Source organism: Pan paniscus, chromosome 6 (genome assembly GCF_029289425.2).
Source record: "Pan paniscus chromosome 6, NHGRI_mPanPan1-v2.0_pri, whole genome shotgun sequence".
Taxonomy (NCBI): Eukaryota; Metazoa; Chordata; class Mammalia; order Primates; family Hominidae; genus Pan; species Pan paniscus.
The window spans coordinates 83,145,506-83,167,963 of record NC_073255.2 but is presented as its reverse complement, the minus strand read 5'-3'; the positions used below and the strand labels follow the sequence as shown (position 1 = coordinate 83,167,963).

The following is a 22,458-nucleotide window of genomic DNA, read 5'->3' as shown; positions in this document are numbered from 1 at the left end:
GCTGCGGGGCCACAGCCTTGAGTGTCATTCAAGGGACAGCACAACCTCATCCAAGCTCTCCTACCTCTGCCCAGCCGTCCCTCTCATCCTCCCCCTTCCTCGTCCACACTCCATCCAAAGAAGAGGGAAAGCACCGAATAGAGGGGGGCGAAGGCAAAGTCTGCTGTTCTTCCCCCTGGGCCCCCTTGCTCCTCCATCCTCATTCTCTCACCACCAGCCCCCCTAACCCCAAGGAGCCCAGGAACTGAGGCGACTCGCCCCACTGCCATGTCCAAAAGCTTGAAAAAGAAAAGCCACCGGACTAGCAAAGTCCATGAGAGTGTCATTGGCAGGAACCCGGAGGGCCAGCTGGGCTTTGAACTGAAGGGGGGCGCCGAGAATGGACAGTTCCCCTACCTGGGGGAGGTGAAGCCCGGCAAGGTGGCCTATGAGAGCGGCAGCAAGTTGGTGTCGGAGGAGCTGCTGCTGGAGGTGAACGAGACCCCCGTGGCGGGGCTCACCATCAGGGACGTGCTGGCCGTGATCAAACACTGCAAGGACCCCCTCCGGCTCAAGTGTGTCAAGCAAGGTGAGCGCAGCGGCTTGCTCAGTGTTTTACCGGGCGGTGGGACCGCTCGGGGCGCAGGGCAATGAAAGGGTGGGCGCGCATGTTGAAGGGGGTGTGTTGCGCGATGATGGGGTGGGGGCCAGAGGGCACCCGCAGTGCAAGTGAGTTTCGCCGGGGATTCGACTTGGGGGCTAAAGGGAGGGGAGGGGCAGGTTGTGGTGTGGCGTGCAACTTTGTTTGCTCAGTTAGACCCTCCCCTTTGGAAGGTGCTCGGCCTGGTCTGACCTCCTCAGAGCTGCTGGGGCAAATTGAATGTGCGTCAGTGGTATCACCCGAAGCGGATGAAGAGGTTTTGGGGAAGGGAGGAAGGGAGAAAAGAAAGAAAGAATGGGAGGAAGGGAGGGAAAGAAGGAAGGAGCAACTTTAGGGTGCAGCGGCATCACCAGCGGGTCTGGGAAGAGAAGGTGGTGGGGTGAGCGGAGAACTGCGTCCAGCGTTTCTGGGGCTGGGCTGGGGGCGCCTGGGTCCCCAGCTGTCCCTTAGGGATCCGTGAGCCACCGCTGGCGAAGAAAAGAAGGGACAAATTGCTTTGGGCGCTTTGACGGGTCTTCTGTAACTTTTCCCCTTCTTCACTCCGTGTCCCCCTCCCCCGCCCACGGTCGTGTCATGTGGGCATCGCGCGTCACGTGCGTACTGACTAACCCCTGCGCTCACCCCTAGCCAGCCTGGGGGAGGAGGCTCCGGAAGAAGGCGCGGTGCTAGGAGCGCAGTCTAGTGCTGGGCGGGGGTCGGAGGAGATGAATGGTTGTCGGCATGGACTTTACTCAGGGGTTGCCCTCATTGAGTGGAAGTCCTCTGTGGTTGAGCTCTCCTCTGGCTCCGATTTGGGGGGCGTGTTTTGGGGGAGGAGCTGGATGAAACCCTGGCCGGTTCCAGCCCAGGCTCCCTCAGCTCCAACCTGACTTAAATGAACCTCAATTGGAGGCTGTGATGTGGATTTGGGGAGATTGGAATCATCCAGAACTCCCTGTCTTTGCTCGAAAGAAAATTATGGTGCAGAAGGAGAGAAGAGTGAGATAAAAGTTTGAATAGAGGACAACTTTAAGTAGAATAAAGTAGTAGCTTTTTTCTTTTCTGTTTTCTTTTTTAGCTCACTGCACAATTCGTGTGCGGTATGTATGGATATTTGCGTCACAGGCATATTAGCATAAGGGTTTGTTGTTGTCGTCGATGTACACTGTCCTGACTCAAAGGTGGAATTGAGCATGTCATTACCTGCATTTTGCCACTTAATCATGATCAACTACTAAGAAATGCTCTTACGGAGATGTACCGCACTGTTAAATTATTCTCTAAAAAACTTGTTTTAAAATAAACAAGATAAAAAGAAGTACTGGGCAAGGTTTCTTAAATGTAAATTGCCATACAAGAAAATGTTTTCCTTGGGTATTCTTGAGTATTAAGAGGTAATAAATTGAGATAGGTTATTATAAGTCAACATAGCTCCATACTATTTAACACTGAAGGGATATGAGTTTGGTAGGAAGGAAAATAGAGTAACTTGATATTTTTGAAGATAAGATACCTAAGGTTCAAATACAGAGATTCATGTTAACATGTTCGATGTCAAAATACCACCTTATAGGAATAGACATAAATGGAAAAATCTTTGGGCACGAAAAGTCTACTACACAACTAATGACCATGGTTTTGTTGGCCAAATGCTTGATATTTGTCATGGAACGTGGCTGCAAAAGTTAAGCGTTGTTAAATTGGACTTAATAGAGTCCCACAAACGGATGCCCTATTATAGTTTGCAATGATCATCACATCTTAAATGTTGTGTTCAATTCTGAGCACTCCTTGTTGAGGCGGACGTTGGCAAACTGTCACGCTAGCAAAGAGTAAGTTCAAAAGAGAAATAAAGGAAGATTATTGTGTATTATAGATGTATTCTATGAAATGCCGTGGAAAGACTTAACTTGGAGAAGTGAAAGAATGAAAGCTATCATTAAATAGCGAAAAGCTATCAGGTAAGAAAAGGAATTCTGACTATCCTGTGATAGCCCACAGGACAAAATGGTGATAAATCTATGAGAAATTTGAAAGGATGAAGCAGCTTTACTTTCGTTAAATCATGAGCTTTCTAACAGAGTTTTCCAAAAATTCGTGAGCACCCTGTTGGCTGAAGTTCCCATCATTGTGGGTATCCATGAAGAGGCTGAAATGACCATATGCCACGGATTCCTATATAAGATGAGGACCTGGATTAGATATTATTTGAATCTTGCCATAATTTGATCTAATGTGGTTGGAGATCACTCTTGTATTGAATTTTATGTGGAAGATTATTGCTTTTAGAACTCAGAATATATGCTTCTAAAGTGATATATTGAGGGGAAAGTCTCTTTTCATTCTATATTAACCCTCAATTTCGTGCTTCACTGGTTCATTGATGATAAATTTGTATAATGATAGCCACAGAGCCCCACAGTTGGTTCATCTCCTGAATCACTGCTGACCAAAAACAAAACAAAACAAAATGTTTCTTTTACCTTTTGTGGAATAATTAATTCTCTTGTATATTCTTTTAAATATGATTCATGTTGCTATTCTAATAATTCTTTTCCTCGTCAAATCATAGATTAATTTTATTTATGATTATAAAAAATGAAATTTTTCAGAACCTTTACTATAGTGCCTGTGTGTCTTAGGTTTCAATACAGATGTCAGTTACTGGAAAATCATTTAGAAACTCTTGGCCCAGTAGTTATGTTTCGAGAGATGCAAAAGCTAGCATAGCTGAAAAACTTAAACATGGTTTGTTTAGCAGTTGCATTTTTAAAACATTAATGAGACTGATTTTTGAATATTCATTCAGACATTGGGTATTATACAGAAACCACAAGAATTATCATAGTTTAAGGAAGATTTTATAAAGAAAAGGTAAGATTTGAATAATAAGAATATTGTTAATAAGTGCACCAGGTAAAATTGCATTATTTACTTAATTTTATTTACTTGTTTGCCTAATTTTACATTACAGTTATCATAATTTTAATCTGTCATAATTTTAAAAGGAGGTGAGCTCCTTTTAAAATGTTGGGATTTTAAGACATTATATATATATATGTATATATCTCACAGTGTTTCTACACTGTTTAAATACCTGCAAAACAATTTTTTAAACTGTTTAATGAAATTCAAGGAATTATCTTTTTAATTTAAGCTTTCTGCTTTTAATCCACACAATAATAAACCACATATTAAAATATGGCTTATTGTCACACCCAATTATTTTTTATAAACTATGGCATTTTATTTGTAATAATAAACTTTCCTCACCAAAGTATGTAATTCTAAATTAGCAGTAATTCTATGATCTCGTTAATGCATCAGACCCAGTTGAAGAAAGTTTTTTGAGTGATATTGAGATCTATATGGAAGTGCTAAAGGTCTCCTTTCCTTTTTCTTTTCCCTTTTTTAAGGTTTGCCACTAAAGTTCACAGCAGCCAGTTACACAGGCCTTTGTGGCCTACATTCCTTGCACTATGGCTGCTATTGCATCTAATACCGCATAGAGACCTACATAACCTGGACTTATTTTCCCATTTAGGATCTCACAATGGGAAATAAAAGGCAAAAAAAAAAAAAATTCTAATTCTTCCCATGTGGAAGATGGGCCAAATAAATCCTTTGAAATTCAGTTTTAGAGAAGATCTACATTGCTCTCCCTCCTACTGCTCCTTTCAAAGATACCTTCAAAGGAAAGTAGATCCACATTTATTAAGAGTCATACTTTCTTCTTGACTGACTTCAGGCTAGAATAATAGAGTCAGATCTCTATACTCCTTTGTATTTTAAAAGGTAAAAACAAATTATGTCAAATTTTCTGAAAATAAATATTGACTTTTTTTCCATAGAAATGTGAGGTATATGAATAGTGTTGTTTAATAAACAAAACATTGTTTAAACATTTTGATCATTATTATTTTAGAAATAAAGTACCATTAATGTTTTGAACAAGGTTAATGAGACGGTTCTCTTGGGGCATAATTTATAAGTGATACCACTGTAGTTTTTTGGTACATGTAGATAATTTAAATGGTATGACCTCGAATGTTAAATATGATTATTTGCTTTTTATCTGTACTGTCTCTGTTCTTAACATTTACACTCTTTAATCTTTTGGCATGTTTATTATGCTCACTTTCCTTTTCATTGCTTGTAACTCACAAATTCACTTTCATAATGAGAAAAGCATATTCACATTTGACATCTCTGATTGATTATAGTTTAATTAATGACTTTCAAATACATACAGACCCTGGCAGAATCATTTTCCTCAGAAGGTGGGGTAGAGCAATGGTTAAAGGTACAGTCTCCTAAGTAGACCACCTAGTTTTGATTCCTGAGTATGTCAGTTAGTGCTAGCTATATGTACAAGATAACTAACCTGGGGTAGTAATGGCACCTTAAGAATATTAGATAAGTTATGTATTTAAAGCGTGTAGTGTCTGGCAGGTGATAAGCATTATGTAGATTTTAGTAAATGCTATTGCAAACATATTGGTCATTTTGAGCTGGTGACATTATGAGGTGTTTTTAATTTTCAAGATATTTTACTCAATTCACATGAACTGAAAAATACAAAATGATTGACATTAATATAGAGTAATTTGCAAGTTGTATTTTAAGGTTTTTTTGCAGAATGAAATAAATATTTTATTTGAAAAGAATTTATTTGAAGAATAATATCAATAAATACAATGGAAAATATTTTCACTTTTTAAAAATAACTTCCACTGATCCTCCCTTTATGTGTAAACATCTGCTATTTTATATTTATTTTATACTTTAGACATAGTTTATTTTTACATAGTAATTTGTTTTCTTCATACCGCATATCTTTACTCCCAAAGAATTGGTGAATATATTGAATTATTTACTCTAAACCTGACAACATAGAAATCCTATTAGAATTTATTAAGTTTAGGAGTTTATACTTCTTATATTAATACATCATTGTAGTTAAGAGTAAGTATCATGCTGTTGAACTTTTACTTCTCAGCTAGAAATTAAGCACCTCATAAAGAATAACAGTAATAAAAGTTAACTCTTAAGTGTTCACAGTCAACAATGTATAATAAAGAGGAAATGCATCAAATTCAGCAAAAATAATACTTTGCATTTGTGAGTATTGCAATGTAAATAAGTTAAAAGGCTATTTGTATTGCATTTTATAGTATTTTATACTATACTATTTTATAGTATTTTATGGTACTGTTAAAATACCATTAAATTTAAATACTATTTAAATACTATTAAAGTACTATAGTACTATTAAAATACTATTTTATAGCATTTCCATACTTTGTATGAAAGAAATGCAATATAAGTAAGTCTGTGTATTAATACTGTTACAAGGTGAAGCAACCAACAATACTTCCACTGCTAGCTTCCCCATAATTTTAGCATTTTCGTTGAATTAATCCTATTTTACAGTTCAATGGAAACATCTACCTTGAAGCTCCAGGGTTCAGTATTAATTTCTAAAAATCTCTCCTAGCTATAATCTGGCTATATATTATGACAACAAACATACAACTGCCTTAGTTTAGTGACTTTATTATTACTTACTCCATTCTATTCTCAGCTCTCTTCTGTCTCTAGTAAGTATTTGTTATATTTCCTTTAATAAAAGTAAATTGTCTTATATAGAAAACTTAGTAAGATAATAATTGCTGAATTTACATTGTTAAAGACTTGCATAGGGACATACATCTGCTAAAAGATATAGTACAATGTCCATATCATAGATAATTAATAAAAATTGCTTTTATTATTACATCTTACTGACATCTTTGTCAACTCTAAAAGGACTTCATATTGAGATTTTTTTTAAAAAGTTAAAATTTGTGTTAAGTTTAATATATATTGTTGACTGTTTTGAGTGGTCTGGAAGAAACAATAAAAGTTTCCTTCTTTGATAAGTTATTGAATATTAACTTAATTGCATCCCATTGATGTACTTTTATTTTTTCACTTATTTATTATTTTTTTTTGAGACGGAGTCTCGCTCTGTCATCCAGGCTGGAGTGCAGTGGCGTGATCTCAGCTCACTGCAATCTCCGCCTCCCGGGTTCACGCCATTCTCCTGCCTCAGCCTCCCGAGTACCTGGGACAACAGGCGCCCGCCACCACGCCCGGCTAATTTTTTTGTATTTTTAGTAGAGACTGGGTTTCACTGTGTTAGCCAGGATGGTCTTGATCTCCTGACCTCGTGATCCGCCTGCTTCGGTCTCCCAAAGGGCTGGGATTACAGGTGTGAGCCACCGCGCCCAACCCCCATTGATATACTTTCAAAGATCCATTAGGCTAATGAGTGGGTGATTTATATGAATGGCTAGATTTGTTTCAATATTTGAAATAATTAGATGGCTTGCTCTACCTGGGAAAATAATTTCTCCATGTAATCGTTACATGAATCCTTATGAGGTTTTATGCCATTTTTATTTATTTTGGCTTACTTTAAAAAAAAATCACTGTCAAAACCATGGCAGTTTGAGCCTAAATACTTGCTATACTTTGGATATATCATTGGATATACCCAAACACAGATATGTTACAGAAGAAAAAAATAAACCTTTATAGTGCAAAGAGAGATTTTGTCTATGTTGAATTTTCTTCTTTTTTTTAATTGTACTTTAAATTTCGGGGTACACGTGCACAACGTGCAGGTTAGTTACATATGTATACATGTGCTATGTTGGTGTGCTGCACCCATTAACTTGTCATTTAACATTAGGTATATCTGCTAATGCTATCCCTCCCTGCTCCTCCCACCGCACAACAGGCCCAGGTGTGTGATGTTCCCCTTCCTGTGTCCAAGTGTTCTCATTGTTCAGTTCCCACCTATGAGTGAGAACATGCGGTGTTTGGTATTTTGTCCTTGCGATAATTTGCTGAGAATGACAGTTTCCAGCTTCACCCATGTCCCTACAAAGGACATGAACTCATCCTTTTTATGGCTGCATAGTATTCCATGGTGTATATGTGCCACATTTTCTTAATCCAGTCTATCATTGTGGGACATTTGGCTTGGTTCCAAGTCTTTGTTATTGTGAATAGTGCCACAATAAACATACGTGGGCATGTGTCTTTATAGAAGCATGATTTATAATCCTTTGGGTATATACCCAGTAATTGGATGGCTGGATCAAATGGTATTTCTAGTTCTAGATTCCTGAGGAATTGCCACACTGACTTCCACAATGGTTGAACTAGTTTACAGTCCCACCAACAGTGTAAAAGTGTTCCTGTTTCTCCACATCCTCTCCAGCACCTGTTGTTTCCTGAGTTTTTAATGGTTGCCATTCTAACTGGTGTGAGATGGTATCTCATTGTGGTTTTGATTTGCATTTCTCTGATGGCCAGTGATGATGAGCATTTTTTCATGTGTCTTTTGGTTTCATAAATGTCTTCTTTTGAGAAGTGTCTGTTCGTATCCTTTGCCCACTTTTTAATGGGGTTGTTTGTTTTTTTCTTGTAAATTTGTTGGAGTTCACTGTAGATTCTGGATATTAGCTCTTTGTCAGATGGATAGACTGCAAAAATTTTCTCCCATTCTGTAGGTTGCCTATTCACTCTGATGGTAGTTTCTTTTGCTGTGCAGAAGCTCTTTAGTTTAATTAGATCCCATTTGTCAATTTTGGCTTTTGTTGCCATTGCTTTTGGTGTTTTAGACATGAAGTCCTTGCCCATGCCTATGTCCTGAATGGTATTGCCTAGGTTTTCTTCTAGGGTTTTTATGGTTTTAGGTCTAACATTTAAGTCTTTAATCCATCTTGAATTAATTTTTGTATAAAGTGTAAGGAAGGGATCCAGTTTCAGCTTTCTAGATATGGCTAGCCAGTTTTCCCAGCACCATTTATTAAATAGGGAATCCTTTCCCCATTTCTTGTTTTTGTCAGGTTTGTCAAAGATCAGATGGTTGTAGATATGCGGCATTATTTCTGAGGGCTCTGTTCTGTTCCATTGGTCTATATCTCTGTTTTGGTACCAGTACCATGCTGTTTTGGTTACTGTAGCCTTGTAATATAGTTTGAAGTCAGATAGTGGGATGCCTCCAGCTTTGTTCTTTTGGCTTAGGATTGACTTGGCAATGCAGGCTCTTTTTTGGTTCCATATGAACTTTAAAGTAGTTTTTTTCCGATTCTGTGAAGAAAGTCATTGGTAGATTGATGGGGATAGCATTGAATCTATAAATTACCTTGGGCAGTATGGCCATTTTCACAATATTGATTCTTCCTACCCATGAGCATGGAATGTTCTTCCATTTGTTTGTATCCTCTTTAATTTCATTGAGCAGTGGTTTGTAGTTCTCCTTGAAGAGGTCCTTCACGTCCCTTGTAAGTTGGATTCCTAGGTATTTTATTCTCTTTGAAGCAATTGTGAATGGGAGTTCGCTCATGATTTGACTCTGTGTTTGTCTGTTATTGGTGTATAAGAATGCTTGTGATTTTTGCACATTGATTTTGTATGCTGAGACTTTGCTGAAGTTGCTTATCAGCTTTAGGAGATTTTGGGCTGAGACGATGGGGTTTTCTGATATACAATCATGTCATCTGCAAACAGGGACAATTTGACTTCCTCTTTTCCTAATTGAATACCCTTTATTTCCTTCTCCTGCCTGATTGCCGTGGCCAGAACTTCCAACACTATGTTGAATAGGAGTGGTGAGAGAGGGCATCCCTGTCTTGAGCCAGTTTTCAAAGGGAATGCTTCCAGTTTTTGCCCATTCAGTATGATATTGACTGTGGGTTTGTCATAGATAGCTCTTATTATTTTGAGATACGTCCCATCAATACCTAATTTATTGAGAGTTTTTAGCATGAAGCGTTGTTGAATTTTGTCAAAGGCCTTTTCTGCATCTATTGAGAAAATCATATGGTTTTTATTGTTGGTTCTGTTTATATGCTGGATTACGTTTCTTGATTTGCGTATGTCTAATGAAAAAATTTGTAGAAGAAATTTTATCAACCTCATAACTGCCTTATAGTGAAACACATGCATATGACATCAGGAATTTTTCTGTAAGTACCATGGATTTTATTAAGTGACTCTGTGAAATGAAGCAGAAAGAAACAAAACTATTTAATTAAAAATCAAAATGTATATTTAAAAATCTGTTTTTATATTACATTGTGTTTGAAGATGTTTGTTAAAAAGTAAATTTCCCAATTCCAGCATAAATTGAATTATTTATATTGCCATGGATCAAGAGTAGCACAAAAACTGTTTATACTTTACATTGTCACTAGATCACAGGGAATGTCTGAGTAAAAATAATACAAAAACAATTGCGTACATTTTTAACATTTTGCGTTTTACAAGTGAGTATTTTTGCTTATGGGAGTATTTTGTGTTGCTACGTGGAGGATAATAAGTGCTATAGAAACCCACAGATTAATCTAGTGACATACCCTAAACTTGTCAAATCTGATTAGCTGGATTTTGTAAACACCAATAAGTTTCAGAGATATGAATTGTCCAATGTTGCTTTTTGTGAAGTTTTTTGTTTGTTTGTTTTGTTTTGTTTTGTTTTTTTTAAGAAGGAGTCTCGCTTTGCTTTTCTTCAGTCTAGTGTGGGAGTCACCCCAGTGAACAACAAATTTGTTCTGCATCTTTAGATACATGGAATACACACACACACACACACACTTCAAACACTAAGGTTCAGGCTGGAGTATAGTGGCATCATCTCTGCTCACAGAGACCTCCGACTCCTGGGTTCAAGTGATTCTCCTGCCTCAGCATCCCAAGTAGCTGGGTCTACAGGCACTCACCATCACACCCGGCTAATTTTTGTATTTTTACTAGAGATGGGGTTTTACCATGGTGGCCAGGCTGGTCTTGAACTCCTGACCTCAAGTGACCTGCCCACCTCTGCCTCCCAAAGTGCTGGGATTACAGGCGTGAGTCACCATGCCCAGCCTTCTGATCTGCATTCTGATCTGCAATACCTAATTTCCTTTTTTTTTCACAGTCTATGATGTAAGGATGTTAAACTCTTTGCTAGACAAAGTTTCTTCAAAGCATAGCAAGTATTTAGGCTTGGAGGGTCACTAAAATGTTCCAAAAGTCTTGGCTTATTTCTAAAAACACCCTGAACATAGATAATGGTAATCTTTCCATTCTAGCAAGTCATATACTTAGGGAGTAGACATTTTGTGTGTATGAAGAGTGAAGGCTGAATAAGCAGAAGAAAATTGATTCCCTCTTCTGGAAGAGCAAGAGCTTTATCAAAGATGCTATTACCTACTAGCAGTTAAAATACTCAAGTCCTCTTTCTTAGTGTTTCTTCTGAAACAGTATCTATAGTTGGATCTCCTTTTTCTCTTTAGTTGGAAGTTCCTATGCTTTGCTCTTCTTCAGTCTAGCGTGGGAGTCACCCTAGTGAACAACAGATTTGTTCTGCATCTTTGGATACATGGAACACACACACACACACACACACACACACACACACACACACGCTCACTTCAAACACTAAGGTTTAATGCCAGCTTTTAAATGAATAGTCTCAGAAAGGCACTTACACATGTGAGGATACAGCCTTAGTTTAGGGAAAACAGTTACATTAAACTATTCCATGTGTGACAAATCAAGCTGGAAAGCTTGCATAGTCACCCATCAATTTTGAATTATGAGTGATATTTTTAACCCTTATTAACTCTGATTATGAGAGTACATGAAGACATAATGAAATAAAGCACCTAAATGATTTCTATGTGTTGTATATATTAGTTGTTGAGAAATGATGAAAAGAAGTCAGATTTAAAAGTTTGGATTTTGGTCATTTTTATTTGTATCGCAAAGTGGCTGGTGGACCACATAATGTACAAGCTGATGTGCTGGTGTTGCAATGTATGGGATAATATCCTAATATTAATGTTATAATGCACAGGATTATAACCTTATATTAATGTTACAAAAGAAGAGGCAGGGACAAGGTACATACTTATTCATGAACTGGATAATGCATTTGCAGAATGGTTTACATTTTTATTGGTTTAAATGTCTCAGAGTAAAATGAGAGACCTGCTTTCAATAATATGAATATACGGTATATTGCAATTATAAAAAATAATTATTAAAAATAAGTTAAATGATGCCTAATTTATAAGTGTTTAGCTAAAGTCCAAGTACTGGCATTGCTTTGGTGAGAAATCAAAAATGTAAAGAAAAACTAAAACTAAGTTTAAGTGGAAAGGATCCCACAAGTTTTTGCCATAAAGTGGAGAATATAATATTTTGAATTACATTAATGTTTTAAATTTAAAATCATTTTCCTTATGTCAGATTCATTATGGAGTATATACTATATATGAATGTGCAAAATACTGTCTATCTGGCTTGAAAAAGGGAATGTGTAAAATACATATATACTATAAATGAAATATAAAACTGTATAAATTTAATATATTTGCTAGCCCAAACAGTGTGCTAAATTGAATCAATAAAATGCCTTTTTATATTCTTATCCCAAATCTCCCTTTTAAAATTAACTGGAAAGTCTTCATTGTCTAATATAAAATCCATGATGCCTTTTATCATTGGGGAAATTGACGCTTTTAACATTGACTAAGGAGATGCTTTGCTTCAGTTGAATATCTTTTCAGATAGAACTTAGAAAACCACAAAGTTAGTTACTAAAGAAATTGTTGGTTGTCTACCTGGAATGTATTTTTTCTCCTCCTCCCCAACTTTCTTAGTATCAAAATGCCAGTTTTGTTCAAGTATCCACATGTTTATAACACTGGTAAGTGTTTCGTATCAGGATGGCCTCAGACCACGGGAAGGAACTAGACTAAATCAGGCAAGGTAATTCCATCTCTTCACCAGTTATTAGTTTAGGAAATCGCTTATAGCCCACTTCTAAGTAAGGAAAAGTAAATTCCCTTGGGGAGTTTCTGAGAAATTTCTTAGTTCTTCAGATAAGATTCAACAAAAGACTATTTACTTTTCTGCCTATGAAAGTTGCTCCACATGGAGGTGATGCCTGAAGCCACAGTAGTCATGTTGTGATCGTGAAGAGAGCTAGCCGAAAGGTGGAGGATGGCAGAGCAGAATCAGGAAAAGCTACTGGCTCCTTAAAGAACGGCTGAAATAATGAAGCTAGGACTAGCACTATCTCTGGACTCCTTGTTATAGAGATAATAATATAGTACACAAGATATTTAAGCCATTTACATTTGTTTTTGTTACTTGCAGCCAAAATAATTCTTACTTATATAAACCTATTTATATAACTATACATTATAGGAATGGAAAAATATGTTTTATTCCTATTTTATTGTTTTGGAGATATTGGTAAAGATTTTCTTTACCAATATAAGGAGTATCTTTACCAAGATAAGGAGTAATCTTGGAGAATACATCATGATGTATTTTCCAGCTACATAAGCTCAGTCAAATTCTAGGCATGTCTCCATTACCTCACTGAATTTTGCTCTGGTAGGGCTCAAGAAATTTTTTACCATTCTGAAGTAATATGTAGGAACATAAATTCATTTTAAAATTATCCAAAATAGAACATAATCAAGAAAGCAAACCAGCCACAAAAATTTACTAACAATGCATGCAAAAACCAACTTGAAGTACTTTTTAAAATTATGTAGTGTTTACAAATGCCTTTGCTATTGACCCACGAGTGCATGTAATTATAAACTGACTCATCAAAGTGTTCTAACTCCATTTTTCCAAGGCTAGACTCCATTAACTTATGAGACTCTCCAATAAAAGCATGTAAAGAAAAAAAAAAAGAACAAAGAAATGCTGTGATGTCTAAGTTTGAGGAAAAGCCAGGGGATCCCAGGAAGGAAACTAAGACTGAACTAAGAGCACTCTTAATATCGAGTGAGTGGTCAGTACTGCCAAGCAGAGTAGAAATGGTTAGAAAGATGAGCTCTGAAATGTTTCCCTTGCATTTGGCAAAAATGAAGATCATCTTTATTGGTGCTATTTCAGGGGTGTGGATGGCCACATGTCACAGGGTTGAAGAATGAATAGGAAGTGAAAAACTGGAAATCGTGTATGCATACCACTCCTCAAGAAACTTGCTTGGTAGTAAGGGGTAATGGATAATTGTTCTGTAAGAAGAAACATGGTTAGGAAGGATAGGAGTTTGTGTGTGTGTGTGTTATGATGGAAGAGACTTGAACTTTAATTTCTCTTTTTGTGTCATACATTTACTTTCTTCCATCAGGATAAAACTATTCTAGCAAATTAAGATCCTTTGATTAATTGAATAAATAATTATTCATTAATTTTTGTTTTATGTCATGCTAAAGCTGGGTCCTGGCATTAAAATGATAATAAGGATCAGATTCTACCCTCTAAGAATGCAGAGTAGAAGGAGAGGCAAAAATATAAAAGCAAACTTTAAAACACTGTGCTCAGTGTGATGGTACAGGAGTAAACATTACTACCTTTACAGCACATAGGAGGGACAGGAAGAAGCAGAGGGGTATAATATAGAGAGTGTGGATCTTGGAGTCTGAACACTTAATTGGATTTGAGCTCCAAGTCTTTGGCTATCGCTTCCTTATGATGGGACTAACATTTTCTGAGCCTCAGTCTCCTCATGTTAGACGGTGGTTATTAGAATCCAAGAAGATAGGACAGGTGGAAATGTTTTGTAAAACGCTTAGTGCAGTTCCATTGGAAACATTATTTAGAGATGGAAGATAGCAAGTGGAGCTGGGGAGTGCTGCATAGAATAAGAGATCTTTGAGATTGTCACTAAAGCTTGAGTAGGAATTCAAGAAGGGAGGTGTGGGAAGCAGAGAGAAAAGCGTGACCCAAGGTGGAATAGGGAAAAGATGATCTGCCTGTGTAGGAAAATAAATATAGACCAATGAGGCCAAAGAAAGGGGTAACTGAGCACTTCTGGAGGCAACCGAGGATTTTTCCAGAAAGGAAACTTGGAGCCATATAAAGGAAGGCCTTACTTAGAAACCTAAAAATTATGGACATTGTACTGAAGGTGGATAAAGCCTATGGACATTATACTGTAGGTGGATAAAGCCAGTGAATGTGTTTAGGCGAAGGAGAAACATAAAGTGGTTTTCTGTTTTTTGTTTTATTTCATGGGAGGGATTGGGGGAAAGGAGAAAATTTGGTTTCACTCACTTATGGAGGAGAGAAGAAACTGAGAGCAAGGCTTAAGTTTTGGCATGAGTACTGGGAATGGAGGGAGGAGGTGAGCTTGAAACATATTTAAGAATGGTGTGAGTAAGAACTTATATCCAATGGAATGGGAGGTAGTGGTGAAGGGGAGGCACTAGGCAAAAATGACTTTCAGGTTTCTGACTTAGGGCTAGGTGTGTGAAGGAGATGAAGATGCCATTAGCTGCAAAGATGAAAATTTACTGTACAGGGGAAATGGCTTTAGCTGTTCTAGAAAAAGAAAATTGCTATCTTTGAGAACTGCAGAAGTAGTAGCATGCTATTTCCACAATATTTCAGAATATTGTGGTTCTTAGTGCATAAGTAATATATGCACATAACTATTCATAAGATAGTTATAACTGATATTTTACTTAAAGCAATTTAGATTAGGCATTGGAATTAAAGATGGTGAGTTAACAAAATTAAGTTAGAAATGGCCTATTTTATATTTTTAGGAGATTTTCTTGTTTCATTTTGCTCCAGTTGGTATTAAAGAACACAGTGTGTGGAGAATAATGAGCGCCGGCTCGTATAATGTGTTTGAGGTACCTGGCAGATGGCATGTTTCTGATTGACAAACATTTTTGGTCACATATATCTAGAGCTCACAGGATTGTTGGACCTTCAGTGTAGAGAGTTCAGATGTATTGTTTTTACAGTAATAGCTGTTGCCTGGCAAAGAGCTGTAGTCCCATTAGAAGAGCATTGAAAATGAGAAGAGATCAAGAGTGGAAATTTGAGGAATGCCTATATTTAACATGCCTGCACATATATTCTGTTTTACTTATTATTTCTAATAGGGGAAGAGGAGGACATACATCTATAATAATATACAAACCAATCTTCTTAAATTGAGTTTTTCTTAATGGGTAGCATATGGAATTGATTCATCATATATACAGAATATTAATTTATCACTTATAAACACTAAAGATAACATTTTTACTTTATTAGCAAGTCAGATACAAACAATAATAGTAAAAATTCCATCTTTGACAATGCTGCTTTTATCAGTTATATGGTTTCAGTCTTAATTCAAAGGCCACAGAACCTAAGCAATACCCCAGTTTTTGATTCTGTAAAGTGCTAATTTAAGACCAACCTTCTTGCCCATTGCTGTGACGTTCTAGGCTATACTTGGAGCAAATTTTGAAACAATCTTTTCTCTAGGTTGTACTAGGAATTACTCTTTGAGTACTATGTTTGTAATGAGTTACTTTCCTTTGACATATAAAATTATTCAGTTATTTTATATGGCAATAGTGAGAATATATATCTTTTTGAAAGCTTAGTTTACTAATATATATGTGTGTGTATGCATGTGTGTGTGTATATATATCAAAAACCATCCTGTACACCTTAAAGATATACAATTTCAATTTTTTAAAAAAGAAAAATATCTTCTTTTAAAAAATTTCAAATTTTATTTTAGATTCTGCTACAGGTTTGTTACAAGGATATGTTGTGTGATGCTGAGGTTTGAGGTACTATTGAACCCATCACTCAGATAGTTACGTAGTACCCAACAGGTAGTTTTTCAACCCTTGTCCCCTCTCCCACTTCCACCTCTGGTAGTCCCCAGTGTCTGTTGTTTCCATGTTTATGTCCATGCATACCAATGTTTAGCTTCCACTTATAAGTGATAATATGTGGTATTTGGTTTTCTGTTTCTGCATGAATTTTCTTAGGATAATGGCCTCCATGCATCCATGTTGCTGCAGAGAACATTATTTTGTTTTTTTTCATGGCTGCATAGTAATCCATGGTGTATATGTACCACATTTTCTTTATCTAGTTCACCATTGATGGGAATATAGGTTGATTCCATGGCTTTGCTATTGTGTTTAGTGCTGCAGTGAACACATGCATTCAGGTATCTTTTTGATAGAACAATTTATTTTTGTTAGGTATATACCCAGTAATGGGATTACTGGGTTGAATGGAAATTCTATTTTTATTACTTTGAGAATTCTCCAAACTGCTTTCCACAGGGATTGAACTAATTTAGAATCCCACCAACAGTATATGAATATTCCCTTTTCTCCACAACCTCGCCAGCATCTGTTATTTTTTGACTTTTTAATAGTAACCATTCTTATTGGTGTGAAATGATATATCATTGTGGTTTTATTTGCATATTTCTGAAGATTAGTCATGCTCAGTATTTTTAATATGTTTTTTGACCACTTGTTTATTTTTGAGAAGTGCCTGTTCATGTCCTTTGCCCAGTTTTTAATGGGGTTATTTGTTTATTGCTTGTTGAGTTGTTCAAGTTCCTTACAGGTTGTGGATATTAGTCCTTTGTCAGATGCATAGTTTGCAAATATTTTCTCCTATTCTTTAGGTTGTCTGTTTACTCTGTTGATAGTTCCTTTTGCTATGCAAAAGCTCTTTAGTTGACTTAGGTCCCACTTGTCAATTTTTGTTTTTGTTGCAATTGCCTTTGAGTACTTCTTAGTCATAAATTATTTGTCAAGGCTCATGTCCAGAAGCATATTTATTAGCTTTTCTTCAAGGACTTTTTTTTTTTTTTTTTTTTTTTTTGAGGTGGAGTCTTGCTCTGTCACCCAGTCTGGAGTGTAGTGGCACGATCTCGGCTCACTGCAACCTCCGTGTTTCAGGACTTACATCTAAATCTTTAATTCATCTTGACTGAATATTTGTATATGATAATATATAGGGATCCATTTTCATTCTATCACGTATGGATAGCCAATATCTCAGCACCATTTATTGAATAGGGAGTCCTTTCCCCAGTGCTTATTTTTGTCAACCTTGTTAAAGATCAGTTGGTATAGGTGTGAAGCTTTATTTCCGGGCTCTTTACTATTTTCCATTGGTCTATGTGTCTGTTTTTTAGACACATAGCAAATCCATGCTGTTTGGATTACTGTAGCGTTATAGTGTAGTTTGAAATCAGGTAATGGTGATGCCTCTGGCTTTGTTCTTTTGGCTTAGGATTGCTCTTGACTATTCAGGCTCTTTTGGTTTCAGATGAATTTTATAATAAATTTTGTTTCTAATTCTGAGAAAAATGATGTTGGTAGTTTGATAGGAATAGCATTGAATCTGTAGATTGCTCTCGTTGGCATGGAAATTTTAATTATATTAATTCTGCCAATTCATGAGCATGGAATAAAAAACTTTTTTTATAGGTACGTTCTCAGTTCAAAGTCCCAGAAATGAAATGTAGAGTATTTTAAACCGTATGTCCTACTAATTATGCTATAAATTAAAAGAATGGCATTTATAACACAGTGTCTGAAAGTTCAGTTATTTTATCCAGAATTGATATATAAAAATTAGATCCAGATTCTCCTAATTTTTCATATCCCAATAAATTATGCACTTATTTTGTATATAACAATGATTTGCCAATGAAGTTTTCAAACATGTCATTTAAACTAGACCTGGAACTCATCAAGGACAGGCAGCATTGAATTCATATTTGTTTCCCTAATACCTGGCATAATGCCTTAAAATATGTAGAATGTTTTTGAAAACATTCATTGAATGAATAAATGTCAAAAGTTCTCTTTCTCTGTAACAGTTGACTTATTTGAGACACATTAAGGTTCTACAAAGAAACAAAACCACCAGGAAACTAAGATTAACTGATAGTTATAAGGAATTTGCTCATACAGTTCTGAAAGCTGTTATATCCTAAGATCTGCAGGGTAAGTCAACAATGTGGAGACCCAGGAACACTGATGTTATGTTCCAGTCCAAAGGCCAGGAAGCTTGAGAGCCAGGAAGAGCCGATGCTTCAATTCAAGTCTGAATGCAGAAAAAACAATGTTCCAGTTTGAAGGCAAGCAGGCAGGAGGAAGTCTCCCTTTTTTGAAGTAGGTCATCATTTTAATTCTATTTAGGCTTTCTACTAATTGAATGAGGCCCACCACATTAAGGAGAGCAACTTGCTTTATTCAGTATATCAATTTAAATGTTAATTTTTTGCAGAAACACCCAGAATAATGCTTGACCAAATAGCTGGGGACCCCATGGCCCAGTCAAGTTAATACATAAGATTAACCATCGCACACTTTAAGAACCTCTGTCCATAACTAATAAACATTGTAGGTACAGTCATTTTTACCTACAGCTCCATCTTTGAAAAAATACTTTGAAACAATTGATATAATTTCTTTCTGAATATACTTAGAGTTCACTATATTATGCTGTGGTAGATTTTTGACAATGTGATCACTATTTACCTCATCCATTATGAGACTCAGTTTGCATAAAGTATTTTTTTCCCCAAAATCAGGCATAACGATGCCCTACTTTGTTCTGAAATGCATTTTTGCTGATAACTCATCTAAATTATGATATTTCCCAGTTTTTTTACTATCATTTTTGTCCTTACACTGAAACTGTTGTGAAAAAGTATCTGTTTCTGTTTAAAGTTACACATTAAATACTTTAGCAGTGTGTAATCTACACTTTCTGTGATTCAAAAGAGTATGAGCTCTGTGGACAGCTAGGATGCTGAGTCAATTACTCATCGACATCTCATCTAAGAGAGTTTGGCTGCTAATGATGGAGGCAGGATGACATTACCATAGATCTCCACTATCAAAAGACCCCTTAGAAATTTACTTAAAATAAGAGATTTTCTTTATTGGGAGACTTCAATTGGCTTTTTTTTTTTTCTCCAAAAGAGAGGTTTTCATCTAGTATAAGATTTGTTTCAGGCTTTTAGAAAAATAAAATTGTTCTATTTGAGAACTAAGGAAAATATAGAAATGATAGATTAAGCAGTTCATCGTAAATTAGTGATAAAATGGAATTCATGTGCTATTCTTCTTAAAAAACACCTTTAGATTGTCTGAGTAGTCAGAAATAAGTTTATTCCATCAAGGAAAATCACAATATACATTTTTGTATTAAGAATATGTTTTTTCCTGTTTTGTTATACTTGATATTTTGATGTGTTTGGTTGGTAGACAAATCAGTTGATTTTCTTATTTTTTAATTCATGTGTGAAACTCTGCATTTTTTAATGCTGAACTTGAGAGTCCGTGTGGAACTTAGCCCTGCAATACAAACATTGCTGAATTTACTTAGGGGCAACAATTTAAAAATATCTAATAATAGCAATACCAGCTAGACTGTATTGATCATTTACTATGTTCTAGTCACATGTACTGTCTCATGTAACCAGTTTATTAAGCAAGTTGGCTCAAAGGATGCAAACAAGAAACAATTTTTTTTTTTGAGGCGGAGTCTCGCTCTGTCGCCCGGGCTGGAGTGCAGTGGCGCTATCTCGCCTCAGTGCAAGCTCCGCCTCCCAGGTTCACGCCACATTCTCCTGCCTCAGCCTCCCGAGTAGCTGGGACTACAGGCGCCTGCCACCACGCCCGGCTAATTTTTTGTATTTTTTAGTAGAGACAGGGGTTTCACCGTGTTAGCCAGGATGATCTCGATCTCCTGACCTCAGGATCCATCCGCCTCGGCCTCCCAAAATGCTGGGATTACAGGCCTGAGCCACCGCGCCTGGCCAAAACAATTATTTTTCTCTCACCTACTCCTCCCTTAAAGTGGACCCTGTCAGACCCCATTGCCCTACCTCTAGACAGCATCGCTAGCCCACCTCATAACTATTTGTTTCTTTCATGTATCGGAATAGTCTCAATTTTGGGTATGAAACAAAAATGTAGTCTGTTCCGAAGACAAACTTTAACCTTGCATCCAATTTAAAGGTTTTCTCATCTTTTGAACTCTGGAAACCAGTGAAAAGGGAGGTTAGTGTGGTCTGTTTCTTTGCCATTTGCTCTAGCTCCTCCCAACCTCACCTTCTTCTGTCTCCTCTTGAGATCAGGGCAAGGAATGAGGAGGAACAAGAATAAAGAAGCAAAAGCTTCTTCCTCCATTTCTCCTTAATCTCCCCATGTGTGTCCTTTGTTATGTCAGGCATCCAGATGCTGCTTTTCTGTTATGAATGATATTTGTATGTTCTTCAAAGACACTCCACCTTTATCATCACCATCGCACACCCCACTCTGCCTATTGCAGCATTTTCTGACAGGGGAATAGACTAAACCTGACCACTTATAATTCAGCTCCTTCCCACTGCATTATACCTTCAGGGTCTTTCTGAGGCTGTCCCCTTAACCCAACAGGCAGCCCTCTTGGGCAGCATCCCTTCAAGAGAACTTGTACTTGTTTTTCCTGAAAAGCAAGGAAAACCTCAGGCATCCCTGACCTACCATGTAGTGGAAATGAAGCCATCTCACTTCTTTCCCAAATATTATGAGCAGCTCCACTCAGGTTTCCACCTTCAGAATTCTTCTGCCAAGAAGTAGGCATAAATCCCCATTCTTATGAACATTCCTCAGGCTCATGGAAAAAGCTGTCATATTCTACAAGAACTCTCTCACACTTTGCTTGTGGGTATCAGCATGGGACACCTATACTTTTTCAATAATTCAACAAACAGCTAGTGTGGGAGTGATCCTTTTTAAATGACCACTTCTGTGCATGCAACACATCCCTCTCCTCTAAGAGGAAAAGTGAGTGAGACTCCATTGTCTATTAAAATTATTTTTAAAGCATCTTTTTCATAGAATCTCTTTTCAAATATTTAGTCTTTCTATCTAGGCTGATGAGAGGGATGGTTTTTGAACTGGTTTGACCAGGGATATGATTAGTAACTTGCTTGTTTTCCATTGTCCTCAGCTTTGAAGCCTTAGCTACATTCCAGGAAAACAGGAAAAGTACCATTTCACATGGAATTACGCTCATTTAAGGCTCACATTAACTCTATGAGTAAAGCATTTTAAAAATCATATTAGTTAAACATGAGGAAGCTTATGGAGAGAGAGGTTCATTACTTGCCCAAGGTCACACAGATTTCTTGAGGTCACTCAGTTCTAAGTGGCTGCCTGACTTAAAAGTCTACACCCTTAACCACTTTGCTATATTGCTAAAACAGAATAGTGCAGAGTCTAGAGGATTAATGAACCAATTCCCTAGATAGGTACCACAAACTGCAACACAGACAGTTATAGTACCCAAATATGTCACATTCCTAGTTCAGTTTCCGTTTTCAAAGCTTCAAATTTTCTGATAGAAATGAAATTCATTTCTTCTCCTTCTTCCCATCTTAGAATGATTCAAATGTTTCAAGACTAATTGCTCATTTTCATGCTGAAATCATAAACATTTAGAAGAATTATAACATTTTTATTCTGAATTTCAGTATTGTGTCATGTACACCATTGACAACCATAAAAATACTATATTAGGACTACGTTAAAATACAAGGAATATAAAATACTATAAATAGCAAAGATTTAAAAATTCCCCTAACAATGTTTCTGTGCTTTTTGAATTTTTAGAACAAATATTATTTTGAGAACTTAAACGTTTATTATATTATCACTTTAAATGAACATTTTTCTCAGAAATTAATTTTTTTCTCTTCTTTCCCCTAGGAAATTGTTAGTCTTCCTGCTATGGTTGATATAAATCTGCTATTTGTTTACACTCAATGGCATCCAGGTAGATTATAAATATTGCATCTCTAAAATATCTACTTGTAAAATGTAAGCTTAGGGATTTGGCTCCAAAGAGCTGTCTTATCTCAGGTGTTTCATTCTAGTATGCTCATGTGGAGCTTATATTTAGTATGACTTGAGTTGCAGATTTATTTCATCTTGCCTAGCAGCATCAGC

At 36.7% G+C, this 22,458-nt stretch overlaps 1 protein-coding gene and 1 long non-coding RNA gene across 2 annotated transcripts in view; one reads left to right on the top strand and one right to left on the bottom strand.

The window, feature by feature from the left end:
- Positions 1-428: 428 nt before the first annotated feature.
- Positions 429-22,458, top strand: part of LOC117978262 (huntingtin-interacting protein 1) — a 136,208-nt gene continuing 114,178 nt past the window's right edge. Inside the window, exon 1 of the mRNA XM_055115051.2 lies at positions 429-568. The gene's annotated coding sequence lies outside the window, so the exon portion shown is untranslated. The remainder of the gene's footprint in view (positions 569-22,458) is intronic.
- LOC134730687 (uncharacterized) overlaps positions 16,184-22,458 on the bottom strand; it is a 40,477-nt gene continuing 34,202 nt past the window's right edge. The window contains exon 2 of the long non-coding RNA XR_010112607.1: positions 16,184-22,458. This exon is cut by the window's right edge and continues 26,595 nt beyond it. This is a non-coding gene — a long non-coding RNA (uncharacterized LOC134730687).